Source organism: Bubalus bubalis, chromosome 9, assembly GCF_019923935.1.
Source record: "Bubalus bubalis isolate 160015118507 breed Murrah chromosome 9, NDDB_SH_1, whole genome shotgun sequence".
In the NCBI taxonomy this organism is placed as follows: domain Eukaryota; kingdom Metazoa; phylum Chordata; class Mammalia; order Artiodactyla; family Bovidae; genus Bubalus; species Bubalus bubalis.
The window spans coordinates 40,787,749-40,806,925 of record NC_059165.1 but is presented as its reverse complement, the minus strand read 5'-3'; the positions used below and the strand labels follow the sequence as shown (position 1 = coordinate 40,806,925).

General features: G+C 41.4%; 1 long non-coding RNA gene across 1 annotated transcript in view; it reads left to right on the top strand.

The window, feature by feature from the left end:
• LOC102403646 overlaps positions 1 to 19,177 on the top strand; it is a 473,607-nt gene that overhangs the window by 217,923 nt on the left and 236,507 nt on the right. The gene's annotated exons all lie outside the window — the stretch shown is intronic.

Genomic DNA, 19,177 nt, shown 5'->3' with positions numbered 1-19,177 from the left:
CTGACTTACTTCACTCTGTATAATAGGCTCTGGGGTCATCCACCTTCTTAGAGCTGACTCAAATGAAGTCTTTTTTATGACTGAGTAATATTCCATTCATATGTACCACAGCTTCTTTCTCCAGTCATCTGTCGATGGACATCTAAGTTGCTTCCATGTCCTAGCAATTGTAAATAGTGCTGCAGTGAACACTGGGGTACATGAAACACATGGTTTATTGTCATTGTGACCATTACTGACACTGTACTCTAGATCCCCGCTACACGTGCCAGTTAAAGCAAGTTGTCCTCAAACAGGGTTTTTGTTTTAGTGAATTCCCCACCTCCTTCCAGTCCCAAATAAACAGCAAAATTTGATTGATTGTTGCGTTTCTTAAGATCCAGGAAGTAAAACATACAAATCTTAGCTACAGCTCAACGAAGTTTTATATATGTTTACCCTCTAGGAACCAGATGCAGATCAAAATATAGAAAATCCCCAGCTCCTTCCTTAGGATGGTTTCCTCATTCTTCCTCCCAGTAGATTCTCCCAGGTAATTTTTCTCTTACCTGGATGCTTTCATTCAACACTATATACTTGAGAATCTTCTGTGGTTTTGCAAGAAACCAGAGGTTCACTCTTCTTCCATTGCAGTATAATATTCCATTATGTGACTGTGCCACAACTTATTTACCCACTCTATTGTTGATAGATATTTGGGATATTTACATTTTGTGGCCATGATAAATGAAGCTGTTGTGAATATCCTTGCATGTACCTTTCAGTGGCTATAAGCAGTCATTTCCATAGTCAAGAAGTTCAGTGTAAGGGAGAAAAATATGGAGATGCAAAGCCAATTTCACTTTTAAATACAATTTTGAAAATGATAGCAAATTCCATCCAGACCCAGATGTGGAGTTCTATGAACACAAAACACAAGGAAATGTTCTCATGCAAGTTAGGGAGGTCAGCTCAAATCCAGTGGAAGAATGTCTGAGAAATTCACAGACCTTGAATGGCCATGACTTTATGTCAGGGAAGAAACTTGGGTAGGAGCTGCAAGCCCCAATCAGATCAAATGAGCTAGCTGATCCCCATCCATTTAGGATAGAAGACTCTGGAAGGAATTGAATTAAACTCTGACATGTCTCTCTCTAAAAGATAGGTAGGTAGGTAGGTGGTAGAGGGCACAGTTCAAAGATTACTAGGGAGGACTGTGGTTGATGACAAAGGAGGAGGAGTCTTTGGCAGCTTAAAGCAATTGAAATGTTAAAACAATCCGCATCAGTTTATTTTATGATCTTTCCTCAAGAGTTTCCTGCTGCACTGAATTCTTTCTGGAGCAGATTAAGAAGGAGAATCAATTAATGTGAATCTCATGTTACTGCAAACAGTTGGAGGTCTTAATTGGGCCAGGAGCGAGCAGGTGGTCCTTCACCAGCCAGCTATCCTTTCACCTGTCAGTCAAATGAGGAGAAGGCCTCCATTGCTCATTAGCAACCATTTGTCACCTCGAACAGAGCTTTGAAAGGATTTCTTTGAACTTTGTTTGGGATTGATTTTCTGCATATGCTGAGCTGTTACTGACAAACCCTGGGCAACTGCTCCTCTGTAACAAATTGCATTAAAAGAAAGGGTGAGACGATTTTAACAGCCTCCAAATTACACAGCCTTGAAGGGTAGGATTCTCTCCTCACCTCCAGTCACTTCACAAAGTCTTCACTTTCTGACACTGCATTATAATAATAATAACCAGAATAACAAGAACTTTCTCCTCCTTATGAGGACTGTCCTGAATTTATCATCTTTTTTTTTCACTGCCATTCGTTCTAGACTAAAATGGATTCATAATGACTCTTAATTAAGAAAGGACTTTATACTTTGGCTTTGGCTCTTACTTTTCAAGGCGCATTCGGGAGAGGATTTGCATTATCCAGGGCTGGTTTGGAGCACTGCCCAGATGATCCTCAGGATGCTCTTTTAGCCTCTTTCTTTCATGCAGGGGCTGAAGTGGTGTGCTCAGTACTGTATCTTAAGTATACTCCATTGTGTCTAGCACAGAAGTGATGCTCAGTTAAGTATTTGAGTTAATTAATCGATTCAAAAGATAACCATCTTTTATCTTGTGGCTTAAGGGTAAATACACGTTGTGACTTGTCATAACCAAGCAGAGTAGTCATTGTTCAGTAGCCAGATAAATTACTAGAAAGAGTCAATTTTATTGACTAATTGATTTGTTTTACTGAGTATAAGAGCAAAACCTAGGTATTATGAAAATTTTTGAAGACATATGTAATTCTTATGAAGTTGTGATATCCCCTCCTATACAGCAGGGTCATATTTAAAGAAGCATGTGTGGTCCAGCAGGAAATAACCATCTTTACCCACATTTCTGTCAAAAATGGAAAGACACTGAAGACTTTACAACATGCGAGCTTTTCCTTAAACTTCTTATTTGTATTTCTTCTCTAAAACCAGAAAATGTCTGTCTCCATTTCTCTCTTTCCCTTCCCCTCTCCCTCTTTCTCTCTCTCCATCTCCTTCTTTTCCTCCCTCTTCCTTTTCTCTTTCTTTCCCTCTTCCTGCTTTTCTGTCTCTCTCTGCCCCCTCCACAGCAGAACACTTTGATCCGTTGAGTGATGGTAGCCCCACCCGCAGCCTTCCCAGTGCCTTTGCTTCTCCAACCACAGGACGGGAATTCATTTGCTATGGCTCTGAGGACATCGTTTAAAGAGAATCTCTCTAAACAGCTGCAGTTTTTTTCCAGAGAGCAAGGAGGGATCAAGGGATGGAGTTCTCCCTGCCACACACATGTTAATAATTATCATCCTATTTCATGTTAAAAAAGTTAGAAAATTAATTTTAAAATTAAATCTTGCCATATACACATAACCACTTTACAATTTTTTTGTGACTATGCTATACATTACAGTACTGAATCCTAATAATTTAGTGTTTTAAACATTTTCCCATGTAATTAATTAAATAATATCCAAAAATCTGATTTTTAGGGGCTGCTGACACTCAGCCATGCAGCGTCCACGTTGTTTTATGCAATTCTGCTGTTGGGCATTTGGGTTGACATGAGTTTTTGATATTTCTCTTCAATTCCATGCCATAGGGAGGCATTGACTCTAAAGGGTGGACTTTGAGACAGGAACCAGCCTAATGAAAGGAGGGTACTTTCATTAAAGGCTTAGGTCTCAAAATTTACTATACACATTTCCTTCTTGCTGGTTTGGCCTCCTAGGGGTCAGAAACTAAAGCTGTATCAATGGAAGCCAAGTGTGTGGGCTGCCAACTTGAGTCACATTAGGAAGTTCCCAAATCTCCTGGCCTGTATCTTTCTTTAGAACCTGACAGATCGAGGCATAGTGCAAATTAAATAGGATGAACCAAGCCAAATCTCCCCATCTTTCAAATTTCTGACTATAGGTCTGGAGCAGCAAGGGGACTTTTAACACTGACCTCTGGTAAAAAAAAAAAAAAAAAAAAAAAAAATGATAACACTCTTGTGTTAATGGACCTGGAAAACCTCCAATTGCTAGAACCAGTGTAAAGAGGATGGGGGGGCATATTTTGCATTCTCAATTTTATTAGTTTGGTTCACTCCACCAGATTTTTATGCTCTGTTCCTCAGGAACCATGGACTGCCTATAAACCTTGAAAATTGCACTGAACTTTGGGAATAAATCCAGCCTCTGGTTGCTTAAGAGATTTTTTAAAAAAAATAGAAAAAGAGGAGCTTGTCAGAAGACAAGTGTCATTTCAGTGCTTGATGTTCTTCATTCTGGCAGTCCTGGGACCATTTCTGCCTTAGCTTATTTATAAGGGAAATAAATAGTCATCTTATGGGGGATTGACATCTGCCATGTGCCCTCTAAGTCCCACTGCTGAATACTCACTTTCCCACTAACATGGGCTTTCAGTGAGCAGAGCTCTTTGGGAATCAACGTAGATCCATGCTTATCCTGGAGTTGCCTTTTGACTTCTCTAGGTGTTGGTTTCTGGCTGGGACCATTGTTTTGATCACCAGAGAACACCTGCTTTTGGTGTGCTTTCTTTCCCTCTGGCTAACATGTCATTTGGTTAGGGAAATGAGGTAGTGTGTCATCTCTCTGGTTTCCTTGCAAAGATGGTCATTCTGGGATTACACGGAAAAAAGAAATGATGTGAAAAATGTGACCAAAACTGAATTGGTGACACTAATAAGTGACCAGATTGGGTTGTATGTGAGACAGGTGTGAATTGGACATTGGTGTCTGATGGCTGTTTCTTCAAGGATGTGTCATAATTTCTTGACACTAGGCATGGACAAAGCAGAGGTTGTGTTAATTTGGAATGACAGCCTCTGTCCTGCCTGGGCTTGTGCATTGTTGAAGTTGACAAAAGTTGACTAAGGCAGGTACCTTCTGCTGGGAATCAGGCATTGTTTTTGACACTGACCTATACTTTTCTACTAATATTAGCTCTTTAATGAGGTCATGCTGCTATCAATTTTTAATATGTTTAAAAAAATCATAAATATCTGACCTTTTAGCTACTGAGGAGGCCTTCATAACCTTGTCATCGTCTGCACAGATTTCTGCTCTGCGTGTTTTCCTCATATCTTCTTTTATCACCACGCTTTTTCTATTTTTTTAATTAAAAAAACTAGAATCAGTTTTCATGTTGGCATTATGTATCATTTCATTGTTTGAAGAGCTACTCTATTGAGTCAATTACCCCAAGGGATAGGACTTAACATTCCCCCCATCTCTGTTATTATACTTACATTGTTCTCTCTCTAGTATTATAGCTTCTTTGGAGCCCTGTAGAACCCGTATTCTCAGGATGCCCTCTTCCCAGATCACTCCCTCAGTGGATACCAGCACGAAAGACCCTCTTCTAAAGATCTAGTCTGATCTGATACTAAATGGACTTAGATCTTTAAATCTTCTGCACTGAAGTCAGTGTTGAAAGAAACCATTTGAGTTACTATATATGAGATATAAAGTATCTGTATCTAGCTTGCAATTTATGATTCTAACCCATCCATGGTATTAGAGAAAGAGTAGCTTTGTTTAACAATCCTTGGTACTCGCTGAAAATTCCTTCCTTTGCCTCTTGGTTTTGCGTTTCCATTCTGCTATGGGACGTTGATATTGAAATTAACCTCTGCCAGTTTTGATTCACCTAGATATCATCAAAGAGTTAAAGAGTGGAATTCATAGTTTAGATCTTCCCACCAGCACTTAGGGAATGGTATTTAAACATAGAGCACTGTGTACTCACAAAACCATACATTAAAAAGGACTAGAGAAATAGGCTGTTAGGAACTCAAGTGAGAGCAAGAATGAAAGACTTGAAGTTGCTGGCTTCACAAACAAATATGGAACAAGAGAGGAACTGAGGCAAAGTTAATAATGGCTTAAAGTGTTGACTCTTTGTGATAATATTTCTATTTGCTAAAGTGAAAACTCTTTAAGAAGCAAAAGACTGACTCTATAACAATAGAGTATCAAACCAAATGACAAGCAGTGTGGATAATTTGAGGGCAAGGATCTTCACACAGGCTCCTTGAGTGACTGAATAAGCTGTCCCTGTTAAGAAGCCTCTTTAAGCTGAGTTTTGATAGTCAATGCCCCTGGGCTCTAAGTCTTTGAAACAGGGCAATTTCTCAGAAAGAGTAATTAGTGCCTTGCTGTAGCACTGCCCCTGGGGCCTGTGCTTTGGGACCACTTTATAACTGAGGCTGCCTTGTCACAGAGTGCTTCAGGTGATTGTCAGAAACAAATCCTCCTTAAGCATCCCTTTTCCTTCTAGCTGATGGTTTTAATCTGTTGAAATCTGGAAACCTGATAAAAGCGAGGTGGCAAAGGCAACGTTGAGCAATGGAATCTGTGCCAGAGTTTAGTTGGACCTGGGTTAGACCAGAGGGAACACAGCCCAGACTCCTTACCAGACTCATAAGGATGTGACAGGATACAATGAGATGTCTCAGTACTGAGCTACTGTCATGGGACATGTCTAATCCCAGGTGTCACTGCATAGATATTAATACATTGGGAGCCAGCTGATGGTGGTAAGTGGAAAGTCTAGCAGTAGGAAATAAACAAAAATTTCAGGCAGGTAGGCAAACTCTATTCTTACCGTTTCTAGAAATTTTCCTAATCTGTTCTTGCCTGCCTTTTCATACCATCTCTACTACTCTCTCCTCATTCATTGCACTCCAGTCACTAATGATTTGAGAACAGGCCCAAGTAGTTTCTGCCCCAGGACATTTGGACTTAAAGTACTAGGTGTCCCAGCTCCCTGTGTCTGACTTTTTTTTTTTTTTTTAATTATTTTTTATTGAAGGATACTTGCTTTACAGAATTTTGCTGTTTTCTGTCAAACCTCAACATGAATCAGCCATAGGTATACATATATCCCCTCCCTTTTGAACCTCTCTCCCATCTCCCTCCCCATCCCACCTCTCTAGGTTAATACAGAGCCCCTGTTTGAGTTTCCTGAGCCATACAGCAAATTTCTGTTGGCTGTCTATTTTACATATGGTAATGTAAGTTTCCATGTTATTCTTCCCATACATCTCACCCTCTCTTCCCCTTTCCCCATGTCCATAAGTCTATTCTCTATGTCTGTTTCTCCATTGTTGCCCTGTAAATAAATTCTTCAGTACCATTTTTCTAGATTCCGTGTATATGTTTTAGAATACAGTATTTATCTTTCTCTTTCTGACTCACTTCATTCTGTATAATAGGTTCTAGGTTCATCTACCTCATTAGAACTGACTCAAATGCATTCCTCTTTATGGCTAAGTGTTATTCCATTGTATATATATACCACAACTTCTTCATCCATTCATATGTTGATAGACATCAAGGTTGCTTCATGTTCTAGCTATTGTAAATCGTGCTGCAGTGAACAATGGGATACATGTGTCTCTTTCAATTTTGGTTTCCTCAGGGTATATGCCTAGGAATGGGATTGCTGGGTCATATGGTGGTTTAATTCCTAGTTTTTTTAAGGAGTCTCCATACTGTCTTCCATATGGCTGTATCAATTTACATTCCCACCAACAGTGCCAGAGTGTTCCCTTTTCTTCACACCCTTTCCAGCATTTATTCTTTGTAGACTTTTTGATGAGGGCCATTCTGACCAGTGTGAGGTGATATCTCATTGTCATTTTGATTTGCATTTCTCTAATAATGAACGGTGTTGAGCATCTTTTCATGTGTTTATTAGGCATCTGTATGTCTTCTTTGGAGAAATGTCTGTTTAGCTCTTTTCCCCACTTTTTGATTGGGTTGTTTGTTTTTCTGATATGACTTCTTTTTTTTTTTTTTTTCCTGCAGGTTTCATCTTTCATATTATCTCCTAAGATCATGCTCCCCTAATCAGTCTACCTAAATTATCCTATTGGGCTTCCCTGGTGGCTCAGATGGTAAAGAATCTGCCTGCAATATAGGAGACCCAGGTTTGATCCCTGGGTTGGGAAGATACCCTGGAGAAGGGGATGGCAGCCCACTCCAGTTTTCTTGCCTGGAGAATCCCACGGACAGAGGAGCCTGGTGGGTTATAGTCCATGGGGTCACAAAGAGTCAAACGTTACTGAGTGCACATGCACGTTCCTTCATTTAGTCATGTATTTGAGGCAACTCAGCTAAGGTCAAGAATACATTCTCTCTGCACCAAATTATACTACTTAGCAAAAAAATGCTGTAGCTGCATATCAGTTCAGTTCAGTTCATTTCAGTCACTCAGTCGTGTCTGACTCTTGCGACCCCATGAATTGTAGAACGCCAGGCCTCCCTGTCCATCACCAACTCCTGGAATTTACCCAAACTCATGTCCATCTAGTCAGTGACACCATTCAGCCAACTTATCCTCTGTTGTCCCCTTCTCCTCCTGCCCCTAATCCCTCCCAGCATCAGAGTCTTTTCCAATGAGTCAACTCTTCACATGAGGTGGCCAAAGTACTGGAGTTTCAGCTTTAGCATCAGTCCTTCCAAAGAACACCCAGGACTGATCTCCTTCAGAATGGACTGGTTGGATCTCCTTTCAGTCCAAGGGACTCTCAAGAGTCTTCTCCAACACCACAGTTCAAAAGCATCAATTCTTTGGCGCTCAGCTTTCTTCACAGTCCAACTCTCACATCCATACATGACCACAGGAAAAACCATAGCCTTGACTAGATGGACCTTTGTTGGCAAAGTAATGTCTCTGTTTTGAATATGCTATCTAGGTTGGTCATAACTTTCCTTCCAAGGAGTAAGCGTCTTTTAATTTCATGGCTGCAATCACCATCTGCAGTGGTTTTGGAGCCCCCAAAAATAAAGTCTGACACTGTTTCCACTGTTTCCCCATCTATTTCCCATGAAGTGACGGGACCAGATGCCATGATCTTTGTTTTCTGAATGTTGAGCTTTAAGCCAACTTTTCACTCTCCTCTTTCACTTTCATCAAGAGGCTTTTTGGTTGCTCTTCACTTTCTGCCATAAGGGTGGTGTCATCTGCATATCTGAGGTGATTGATATTTCTCCCAGGAATCTTGATTCCAGCTTGTGCTTCTTCCAGCCCAGCATTTCTCATGATGTACTCTGCATATACGTTAAATAAGCAGGGTGACAATATACAGCCTTGACGTACTCCTTTTCCTATTTGGAACCAGTCTGTTGTTCCATGTCCAGTTCTAACTGTTGCTTCCTGACCTGCATATAGGTTTCTCAAGAGGCAGGTCAGGTGGTCTGGTATTCCCATGTCTTTCAGAATTTTCCACAGCTTCTTGTGCTCCACACAGTCAAAGGCTTTGGCATAGTCAATAAAGCAGAAATAGATGTTTTTCTGGAACTCTCTTGCTTTTTCCATGATCCAGCGGATGTTGGCAATTTGATCTGTGGTTCCTCTGTCTTTTCTAAAACCAGCTTGAACATCTGGAAGTTCACAGTTCACATATTGCTGAAGCCTGGCTTGGAGAATTTTGAGCATTACTTTACTAGCATGTGAGATGAGTGCACTTGTGTGGTAGTTTGAACATTCTTTGGCATTGCCTTTCTTTGGGATTGAATAATTGTCATATGCTGTAAGGTTATCAATATTTTTTTTACTGCCTACTAGGTACCTATAGTATCCTCCATGATGAGATTTTTGAGCCTGAATTTCTATTTTTGAAGAGGAATATTTCTCCAGCAGTCATTTCTCAAAGAGTGACCGTTAGTAAAGAGATTTCTCTAGCAGTAATTCTGTGTGTCAATATTACTGTTTAACCATCAAAGGGACTATAGCTTGGACTATGCATGAGTATTGACTGGGTAGCACAGTGGTAAAGACTTGCCTACCAGTGCAGGAGATGGAGAAGATGTGGCTCCATCCCTGAGTCAGGAAAATTCCCTAGAGAAGGGAATGGCTACCCACTCCAGTCTTATTGGCTGGAGAATCCCATGGACAGAGGAGCCTGGTGAGTTACAGTCCATGGAGTCTCAAAGATTTGGACACGACTGACTAACACTTTCACTTTCATACAAACTATATTTTTTTGAGAACTACTATGCATCAGCCCTGTGCTAAGGATAAAATAAAGCTAAGTCCTTTTCATGGAGACTACTTTTTAATAAGATAGACAATTAACAAATCAAAGCATAAATATATAATCTCAGATAATAACAAATTATTTGGTTCTGTAGAATAGTAAAGTCAGAAACTTGAATAGATTCAAGAAGAAATGAGATGTTAGGAAATAAAATAGCAAGGTAAGATGATTTTTAAAACTGGATTTTGTTTTACAGAGATGCCAAATAGAATTGGTTAAAAGTATAGGAGTATTGAGGTCAAGGATTTTCTTAAGGAATGAGGGTTTCAGAGCTGATGGCAGCAATCCACAGGATGGAGAATCTTTGCAAAAGTGAGAGGAAGCTAATTGTAGGGAAAATGTACTGGAGGAGTCATAAGTGGGTGGGATGTAGTAAACAGATGCCCCTCCACCGGCACAGAGCTTTTCTTTTGAGGAAGGTCAAGGCCAGTCTATGCAGGAGTGCTAAGCTATCCAGGAAGAGGTCAGATGTGCTTCTTCTTGTTCCCATGTGTGTCTTTATGCAAGCCTATTTTCAGCCCCATTGGGGAAACTGAAGCATTTCAATCATTGGCTCATGAGTTAGCTCCGAGATCGCAAGAAAACGGGGGTAGAACTCTTGTCCTCCAGAACATCTCAGTCTAGTAGGTTTCTGGAAAAATGCATACCTCTCCTCATATTAACAAGAGCTTTCTCTCAAAGAGTGACTTGATCATTTAGTGATTTAGTTCAGTCATTTTAAATCTGGATTTTTGTTAACCTTATTTTTATTCACACCCATTCTTGAGGATGTTGTCCTGAATTCACAAAGTCCAATTAAGTATGCTAGGCTAATAACTTTACCATGAAAATATCTCAAACTATTCAAGTCCTGAATAAAGTATTCTGCTTTTGACACTACCCACAAACCTCCTAGGATTTGAAAAACTTGAAGTATGCAGAGGGAAATCAGACTAAATGCTCACGTATATTTTATTGGAAACATTTCTTTAAAAACATGAAGACAAGGGGAAAAAAGACCAAATTCAATTTTTGAGCCTGGCACTACAACTTCTCTACAAGTCACTCTATTCTAAACAAGAAAAATAAAATCAGCTTTGTTCCTGAACATATGCTTTTGACATTTTTTTTTCCTTGAAGGCTGTGAATTATTAATAAACTAATTTCTCTTTATAGTTCAATCTTTGGAGATTTAAAGTGTTCTCTGAAATGCACAGGGAAAAGATAGAGCTTGAGTTCCAATCAGCTCCAATCCTCTCTCGAGAGGCTGGCCTTGAGGTATCTCTGAGTCTTTGATATCAATCTTTGATTCAACTGGGAATTTCTGATCATTTCTAGAACTAGTCTGTTAATACTCCTTAATGCCCTGTTTAAATTGGGCCATTTCTGCTAGCTGATTTTATGCTCTCACTTTGCTCCTGAGATATTTTATGTATGTGTCTGTAGCATATGTATGCACATCTCTCTCTTTCTCTGGTTATACTTGATGGATTATTTCTTGGCAAGTTGTGTTAGAAGGCAGGACTTTTGATAACAGAGAATGTCCAGTAAATCGGCAGCTCTTATAATAAACTGCGCTGGATCTGAGTTCCACCAACAGTGCCTCCTCCCTCCTCAGTGGAGCTTTACCGAAGAGAGCTTTTGGCTCTGTAGAGAAAATAAATTTGCAAAACTCCAAGCTGTGCGACAGTAGAATGAATGAGAGCTGGGTTAAGTTCCTTCCCTCTACCTTGCACCATTAAGCATGTTAAAAGGAGCACCCAGCTGAACAATAGTCAGAGGTGAGGAGAGAGGTTTCCTCCATCACCTGGGAGTTCATACAATTTAGCTGAATGTCTGATGTCACTTCACACATTATAATTCTATTGCCTCCTGTGGTATCAGTGTATGAAAATTATCATTCCTGTTTTTTTGTTTTGTTTTTGCAGGGGATGGGGGATCAGAGGGAGAAACTTAGACGCTGAATTTAGTTGCCTTGCATGATAACCCTGCATACTGTATTCAGGGACTGAACATGAGTTCCCATCTATGTGATGGGTCTTAGGGGGATTCAGATTCTGGATAAGGTCTTCTGCCTCTCTGGTCTATTTATTGATCCAAAAGGTGTGGGGTTGGTGGGGGGGTGGCCAGGGAAACTAGCAAACACAGACCAATCTGTATGTACCAGTTCCTTGTTTCTCTCCGCTGAGGGAACTGGCTTCAACACTGGACTCACCTGCCTTTATTTTCCCTCTGCTGCCTCCTCTCATAACCTGCTGCATTATCAGGGTACGATGATCAAGCAAGAGAGTCAGCAGGTGACCATGTTGACAGGGCTGCTTAGCAGGAGCGCAAAAGGATTGAGATTCCACACCAGTAACAGGATCTTTCCCAACATCACCAGCTCATGCAGGCAGCAGACTCGCTTCTCTCCCGAGGAGGCCAGGATCAGAACCTGAGCCACAGAAAGGAAGGGGGTGGGGAGAAGGGAAGGCAGAAGAAGAAAAGAAAGCTTTTCCTTTTTTATTTTTAAAGCCAGTTCTATTCTGGGACTTTATTTACTTTTTTGTTCAGCTCCAGGGGTTAAAGGGCTCACAGTAATGGAAACTGGAGGTCACCGATTTATTGCTGTTCCTCTGGACTCTCTTCTGGGCCAGTTTGCTTGGTGGTGAGTACCAGCATCCTCAGCCTTTCTCACCCAGGACCTCAGCCTCATCCAGCCTGAGGACTCCCTTACTCCAAGACCTGGGAAAACTCAGCTCTGCTGTGGCCAGTGCTGGGCTCCACCAATCAGAGGCTCAAGTGACTGTCCATAAAAGACAGCATCTCCTAAACCAACAGCTAGAAACTCAGGCAGGAGTTGATAGGACAGTCTTAAGGCACAATTTTCTATTCTGGGAAATCTGAATTTTTTTCTCTTAAAGCCTCATAATGATTGGATGAGACCCATCTGAATTATGTCAAGGCATCTGTCTATAAATGTTAACCTCATCTATGAAATACCTTCACAGCACCACCTTGGTTAATGCTTGGTGGTGTCACTGGACTGTAAAGCCTAGCAAAGTGGACACATAAAATTAAGCATCACATGTACCAAGTCCTCTTGTATCTGTCTACTCTCTCTCAAGTCCATCCACTTCTCTCTGTGACTCCACATACCACCCTAATCTAAATGCCATCATCTTCCCTACACCAGTGCAATTGCTTCCTAAACTGTCTCCCTGCTTAAGCTTTTCCCAAACCATTCTTCACCCTGTAGCCAGAACCATCTTTTAAAAATATGTACCAGATTCTGTGTTGCTCTGTTTAAAATCACTGAATTGCACTTGCCTGGGTCTAAGATCAGTCACAGCTCCTAATACCACATAGAAAGTTCTGCTAGGTCTGGCCCCTGCCTACTTCTGCTGCCTTCTTCATGCTTCCTGCATTCCAGCCAGACTAGCCTTTCAGTATCTTGCGTTTTTCCCGTTTCCTTCTTCTATAGGGTTTTTGCAAGGGGTCTTCCTTTTGCCTTACAGCTCATTCTCTCTCCCTAGGTCTGGGTAATTCCTACTTACAGCCATTGTAGTCAACCTTATTCCCCTTATCCACCAGCCTGATCAGATCATTTCCTCTAAATATATATTATCACACCTCTCCTTTGGAGGACACGTGGCCTTGGACAGTTAACCTTTATTTGTATGGATGTGTGATTGGTGTCTGTGTCCCCCAGACATTGCCTTGTGAAGATGGCAGCAATGACTGACTTGTCCCCCACCACCTACCTGGTTTCCAGTATGGCGCTGAGACATGGGGATGCTCAGTAAAAATTAAGGATTGAATATACGGGTGAATCGTCTGAGTTAGGATGGAGGTCAGGAGAAGGATGCTCGTTACATCCTGCCCCTTCCCTCTAACCTTTTCCCATTCTTCCCCCACACCTTGAACAAAACCGCAGCTTCTTCTGATTACAACTTTATATCACAATTGAGCACTAAGACTAGGAGTTTTAAACATGCCAGGAAATCAAGTGTTGACCGCTCCAGTCAGCTTGTTTGGCACCTATACACACATATCTAGTGTCTTCAGTTAGGCATTCCAGTTTTATCAGTATGAAGACATCCCCAATATTTTAAAATCTGGAGATTTCATCTAAAAATATTAATTTATGGCTTCTCATTGAAAAGGAAAAGAAAAAAAATACATCTGTCTACCCTTGGCCTGCCATCCCATATGGCAAAAGTCAACTTTGGTTGAGCAGCAACTGTCCATATAAGACAGGACAGGCGGTGTCCTCAGGTCAGTACATTCCCTCACTCAGATTACCTGCCCTGTGTACACTGGCGTTTGAGTTCCCTGCCGTAACTGACAGTAAACTTACATTTCCTCACTTTCTTCTCCATGTCTCTTCAGTAAACTCTAAGGAATGTATCCTAGGGGAGAAATGCAGTTGTATAAAAACTGTTAAAGAGCAATCTGATAACGCGTCTGTTGGTGCTCTCTTCTTAGGCTGTACTGACCACAGCAGTGGCAGCAAGTCTGCCCTTCACTTAACCTTTTTGATTTGGGTGGGCCAAGGACGAAGTGAAGCTCTGAATTTGCAGCCAGTTTCTCTACAAAAACTGAAATGATTGTATCCATACATCCGTTGCTTTTGTCTATAGGATGGGAGTGAAAATACTTAGCATAACTGTCAGCCAAAATGGCACAGTATGAAGACCACGCATACAAGTTTTTTATGGCCTGACTTCTCCCGGGAACTTAAGTAAATTCCCTGAGCTTGTGACCTTCCATTGGACACAATACAAAGGGTCGTCATTTGCTTGATTCTCATGCTTAAAGGGGGAAAAAAAAAAGAAAGGAAGTCCAGATGAAAGTTAAAAATAGGGCATGTGAATTTAATGCAACTTTCTCTGGGATCATAAGTCTGCTGAAGGGAAGTAAAGAGGGAAGAAAAAAATAGACACTATATTAAATGAGCTTCCTGGAAGAATGCTATTTGCTCACAAATGTTTATTCAAAGGACTCCTCAGACTAATTCCTCATTAACGAAAGTGTCCTGGAATGTAGGTGGAATCCGTCAGAACATCCTTGAAGGAAACTTGAGAGCTAACTCAGAAAAACCTCAGGCTTACAGAAATTTTTTTCCTGCTCTGTCCATCTTTTCCAATTACTCTTCACTCTTGTTATTAAGTATTCTTTCACCATATCTAGAATTTGTACACATAAAACTCCCACCTTCTTGCAAGTTGAAATTTTGCTTTGGGTCACATGGCTGAGTTAGGAAAAAATAACCAAATTCCAGGGGTCCACAGGAAAAAGGGCCTCATCTACTTTGCAGATATGATTCACTGTAGTAAACAAAGGTTATTTTCTGCAATTTGGTCTGAGGGAATGACTGAATCTAAACTTCAGCTTGCTTCTGAAGCGTAATTCCAATCAGGGAATTATGTCGCAGGTGGAGACATATCCCTGGGAAAGAAAGCATCTGCTTTCATACAGATGTCATCAGTAATAAAGAAAGATGGGGAAGCAGTGTGATCTGGGAATTGGATCGTGTTCATATCAGATCTGCTTTTCAGTTGTAAAAACAGTAAGTTATGCTCGATTATTCTTATACACACTGTGAAAAACTTTTCTTAGCTTTACCAGGGTCCAGAGAGAGACACGAGACCCTGGCGAAGGCTTTAGAAAAATGATTATTTCTGAATTCTACCACAAACTCTATCCTGGTTCAGAAGCAAGAGGCTTGGGGGAAAATAAGTTTAAGCTCATAAAAACACTCAAAGGGCATACTGGTCATCAAACAGCTCTGAGCAAACTGCATTTGCAAATAAATCTGAAAACATGTGGATTCAATTTTCCTTGAAATGCCCAGAGGTTAAAAAATTAAGGGGGGAATGTTTGGCAGAAAGAACCTGGGGTTTGGCTGTGCGCACAAGTTTCTGAAAAATAAATTGATTGTTTTGCCAGAGAGAATATATTACCTGGTCCCCCTTCTCAATCACATCTCGAACTTAATTGTCAGTGGCCCTGTTTCTCATTGTGGCTGCAAAGTGGACAGGAGAGTTTGAGTTCATTTGAAAGAAAGCAAGTTTTATTCCTTCCCAGGGTGGCCTTCTGCACAGTCAACCCAGAATCTCAGCACTGTCATGGGTTTCAGCCCAGTGACATAGTGGTGAGAAAACCATCTGCTCGCAAAATCAGTCCTCCTTTGCCTCTTGCCTCCCATCTGCCTCCACTCATCAAGTTTTACCCCACTTTTTTCCTTCCGCCAACCCCCCAAATAATACCTTTTTTATGACCAAATAAACACAGGCAAATGTGGAACTGCTTTAGAGCAAATCCAAACTGTTTTAAAAGATCATGAAAATAGAGTGGGTGGGGGAAAAACTCCATCTGTGAAAAAGCAGTGATTAGCCTTAAAACAATGTGAGGCCAACAGCGCAGAGTCCCATTATGAGATGATGTGTGGTGCCTGTAAGTGGCTGTTCCTGGTCTCTGAGGTAGCAAAGTTGTCACATGACTCCGTTGTTGCCATGGCAATAATCTGTAATTGTGCAGAAAATCCACAGAACTCATGAGCAACTCCTTAGTGGATTGGGCTGAAAGAAAATCAAACCCGTGAAAGCCCTTGAATTGATGTGGTTATGAGAGTGCATTGGCCAAGCTGGTCCAGGTGAAGCTGACCTGATTTTGTGGATTTCCTTCCCCCAGCCCCTGTCTAGCTTTGGTGAACTCCCTCTTTATGTATGTTTTCCACATTTTCATGTCCATAACTGGTGAGAGGTATAAATCCCAGTCAGCTAGGGCAATGCTTCAGCTCCTCAGAATTCTGAGCATGCAGTTTGGAATCTACAGGATGGGAGTTGTGGCTTTTTGGCTGCTGGAACCTCTAAACGCTAGACTAGTACTGAGGACCAAGGCCTGATTTGTACACTTAGATGAAAAAGATTAGAGTGTCCATTGGGGATTGAGGGGGAGAGGCATATTTCTCCCCCAGCAAAGGCACTGAGAACATACTGGGCAGGAGACTAGTGCAGCGAGGGTGTGTTGTTCCTGGGGTAACTTGGCAACAGAGTACACACACATGGGCAACACACCCATCTTAAGGCTGCCAAGACTTGCCTTCTTTAAGGCACGCTAATACAAACCATGCCCCCAGCACGGCCGGGGAACAGAGGGTAGGTAGCATCTCTCCCTCCTGCAGTAGATGCTGTATGACGTTTATGCATGTATCAGCCGTCAACCCCAAGTGGTTGAGGGCATGAGTGAGTGTGGAGGCCCCTGACAGAAAACTTGAGCAGGAAGAGGAGCCAGACAAATCACTCTCAAGTTCCAAACTTCAGCGAGAATCCCATGGGAATGCAGCTTCCAAGTGGATCCCATGAGAACATCTGGGATGAAGACGCTCACGCCAGACTTAAACCCAGACTCATTAGTAATAATGCTTCAGTTTTTTTCTCATCTATTTATTTATCCTCTCATCTACCGCAAGTATGATTTGCTTTTCTTCTGCCCATTTTCCTACTGGGAGCAGGAAAAGGAAGATAGAGAATGAACACCAAGCTGTAAATTTGGGTACTTTCTCTTGGATACCTTCTCATTTGAGGTTAATTAATTACAGACAGTTAACGACAGACTTTGCTTAATTTAGGCAGAAAGGAATGCAACATAGGAGAGTGAAGGGCTTGTGGATTTGGAGAAAGTATTGAGAATCAGGGTAGTACTCAGACAAGAATCTGACAGCTTAGAGATCTCTGTAGCAAGAACAAAAAGTGAACAGTTTGATCCCAGTTCATTACTAGAATATTTAGATTCAACTATTTTCTTTCCTGTCATTTTTCTCAGGATCCAAAGTGTTGGGGGAAAAAGTCCAAATGGCCTAATTTGGATCATGAATCCAGTTTTCTATTCGGAAGATGAATGTGAAAGGGAAAGGAGGGAGATGGTAGAGACTCCTTAGCATCTCATCAAGATTACATGGAGTGAGAGAGAATTTCTCAAAAGAACAATTAAAGTACATGTATGGAAGGAAGGAGATCAGATATGATGATGGTCATGGCTTTGGCTTGGGGAAGGGAGAGTCCAACAGCAAATGTCCAGCAGTAGGGCTTGAAGAGAAAGTTGAACAGTGGAAGTGCCTATCAATTTGACTTATGTTAGTAAGCCTGAGCCTAGACTTGCTGGGGAAATTGCTACAGAAAGGTAGGTAGATGGAGAGGGAGGGGGAGTCTGGAAAATAGTTTTGTTTGGCATCCCCTTTCTGAAAGAGTCTAGAGGGAAGACAGCTATTTGATTTGATACCAGCCATGCTAATGGGGCAGACTTCCAACTAGTCAAAGCTCCTGGTTAATGTCCACTTCTCAGCATGTCTGATTACAGGTTGAAGTTGACCGATCAGCAAACTGCTCAATTATAAGCCCATCTTCTCCCTGTGGTGCCACTAATTAAAACAGGAAGCATGGTGCAGCTCACACAGTCTGTGGAGCTCTTACCTTCCCAAAACTGAATGAGTCACAACCGTTAGCCATTGTCAGTGAAATGCAGCTTCCTTTTTTTTTTTCTCCCCCAACCCCATTTCTGTTTGGTGTGAATTCAACTCTGAAAAACCTTCCCTCGGGATTATTGATCCCCTCCATACCCTTTGCTGTGAGAGAGGAACACACGTGGCGGGAGCTTTGAAATGCAGCTATGTGGAAATCTCAGTGTTCTGGAATGTTCTGACCTTTTGTCCTGCCAAGCACCACTTTTTTTTTTTTTCCTGAAATCACATCATAAAGGCTATTCCTACAACGAACTTAATTTTTAAGAAGAGGGAGAAAAAAGATATGGCTCAGCACCCGTCCATTTACAGGGGAGCTGTTCTCAGGCACCTGGAACAAACTGAAGCCTTTCTTTTCTTTTTCTGTCTTGATAAACATAATGGGCCACTGTGGTAATTTCAGCTGTAAATGCATTTCTTTGTAGAAAGACAGGGCTTTCATGTGCAAGAGTGGAGAGAGAAAAGATGTTGAGAAGCACTGTGGTGACACGCTAGCAGAACAGGGGCTTGCTATACAACCATCAGATATGTCCCAGATTCTTCCCGAAGGCCAAGTCCTTGGCTTCTCAACCAGAGAGAGAAACTTTTGTAAACTCCTCAAGGTCCAGTTAAAATCTTTATTAATATTAAAATCGATACCCCTGGAGATAAGATGACACTCCAGCATCCGTCCAGAAAGACTGCCAGTTAGCCTCTAGCAGCTCTTCCTGCCCGCAATCCTCTTAATGTCTCTTCTCCCTTGAAAAGATGCAACTTGAGATGTTCTTGCCTTTTCATACAAACTTTTCCATTCAGCATTGGATGACTCCATTGTTTTTCCCCAAAAATAAGCACAGTAAGTTTTTCTATCACAATAATTTCTTATCAGCACATCTGGGGACATCTACAGGTTTCTAAGAAAAACACTTTGCACCCAGTTGTAGAGGGGCAGACCAACCTCAGAGTCATTGCACAAATTGTGTGTCATAGGTGAGACTAGAGGTAACAAAATGTTTGGTGACACAATGGGTAAATGCCCTGATTCTGGAGTCAAGAAGACTTTGCTTTCAGTTCTGAAATTGCTAATTTGTCACTTTGGGTCTCAGGTTCCAAGTCTGTAAAATGAAAAGAGTAATAATGCCTACCTCAAATGGTTATTAGGAGGA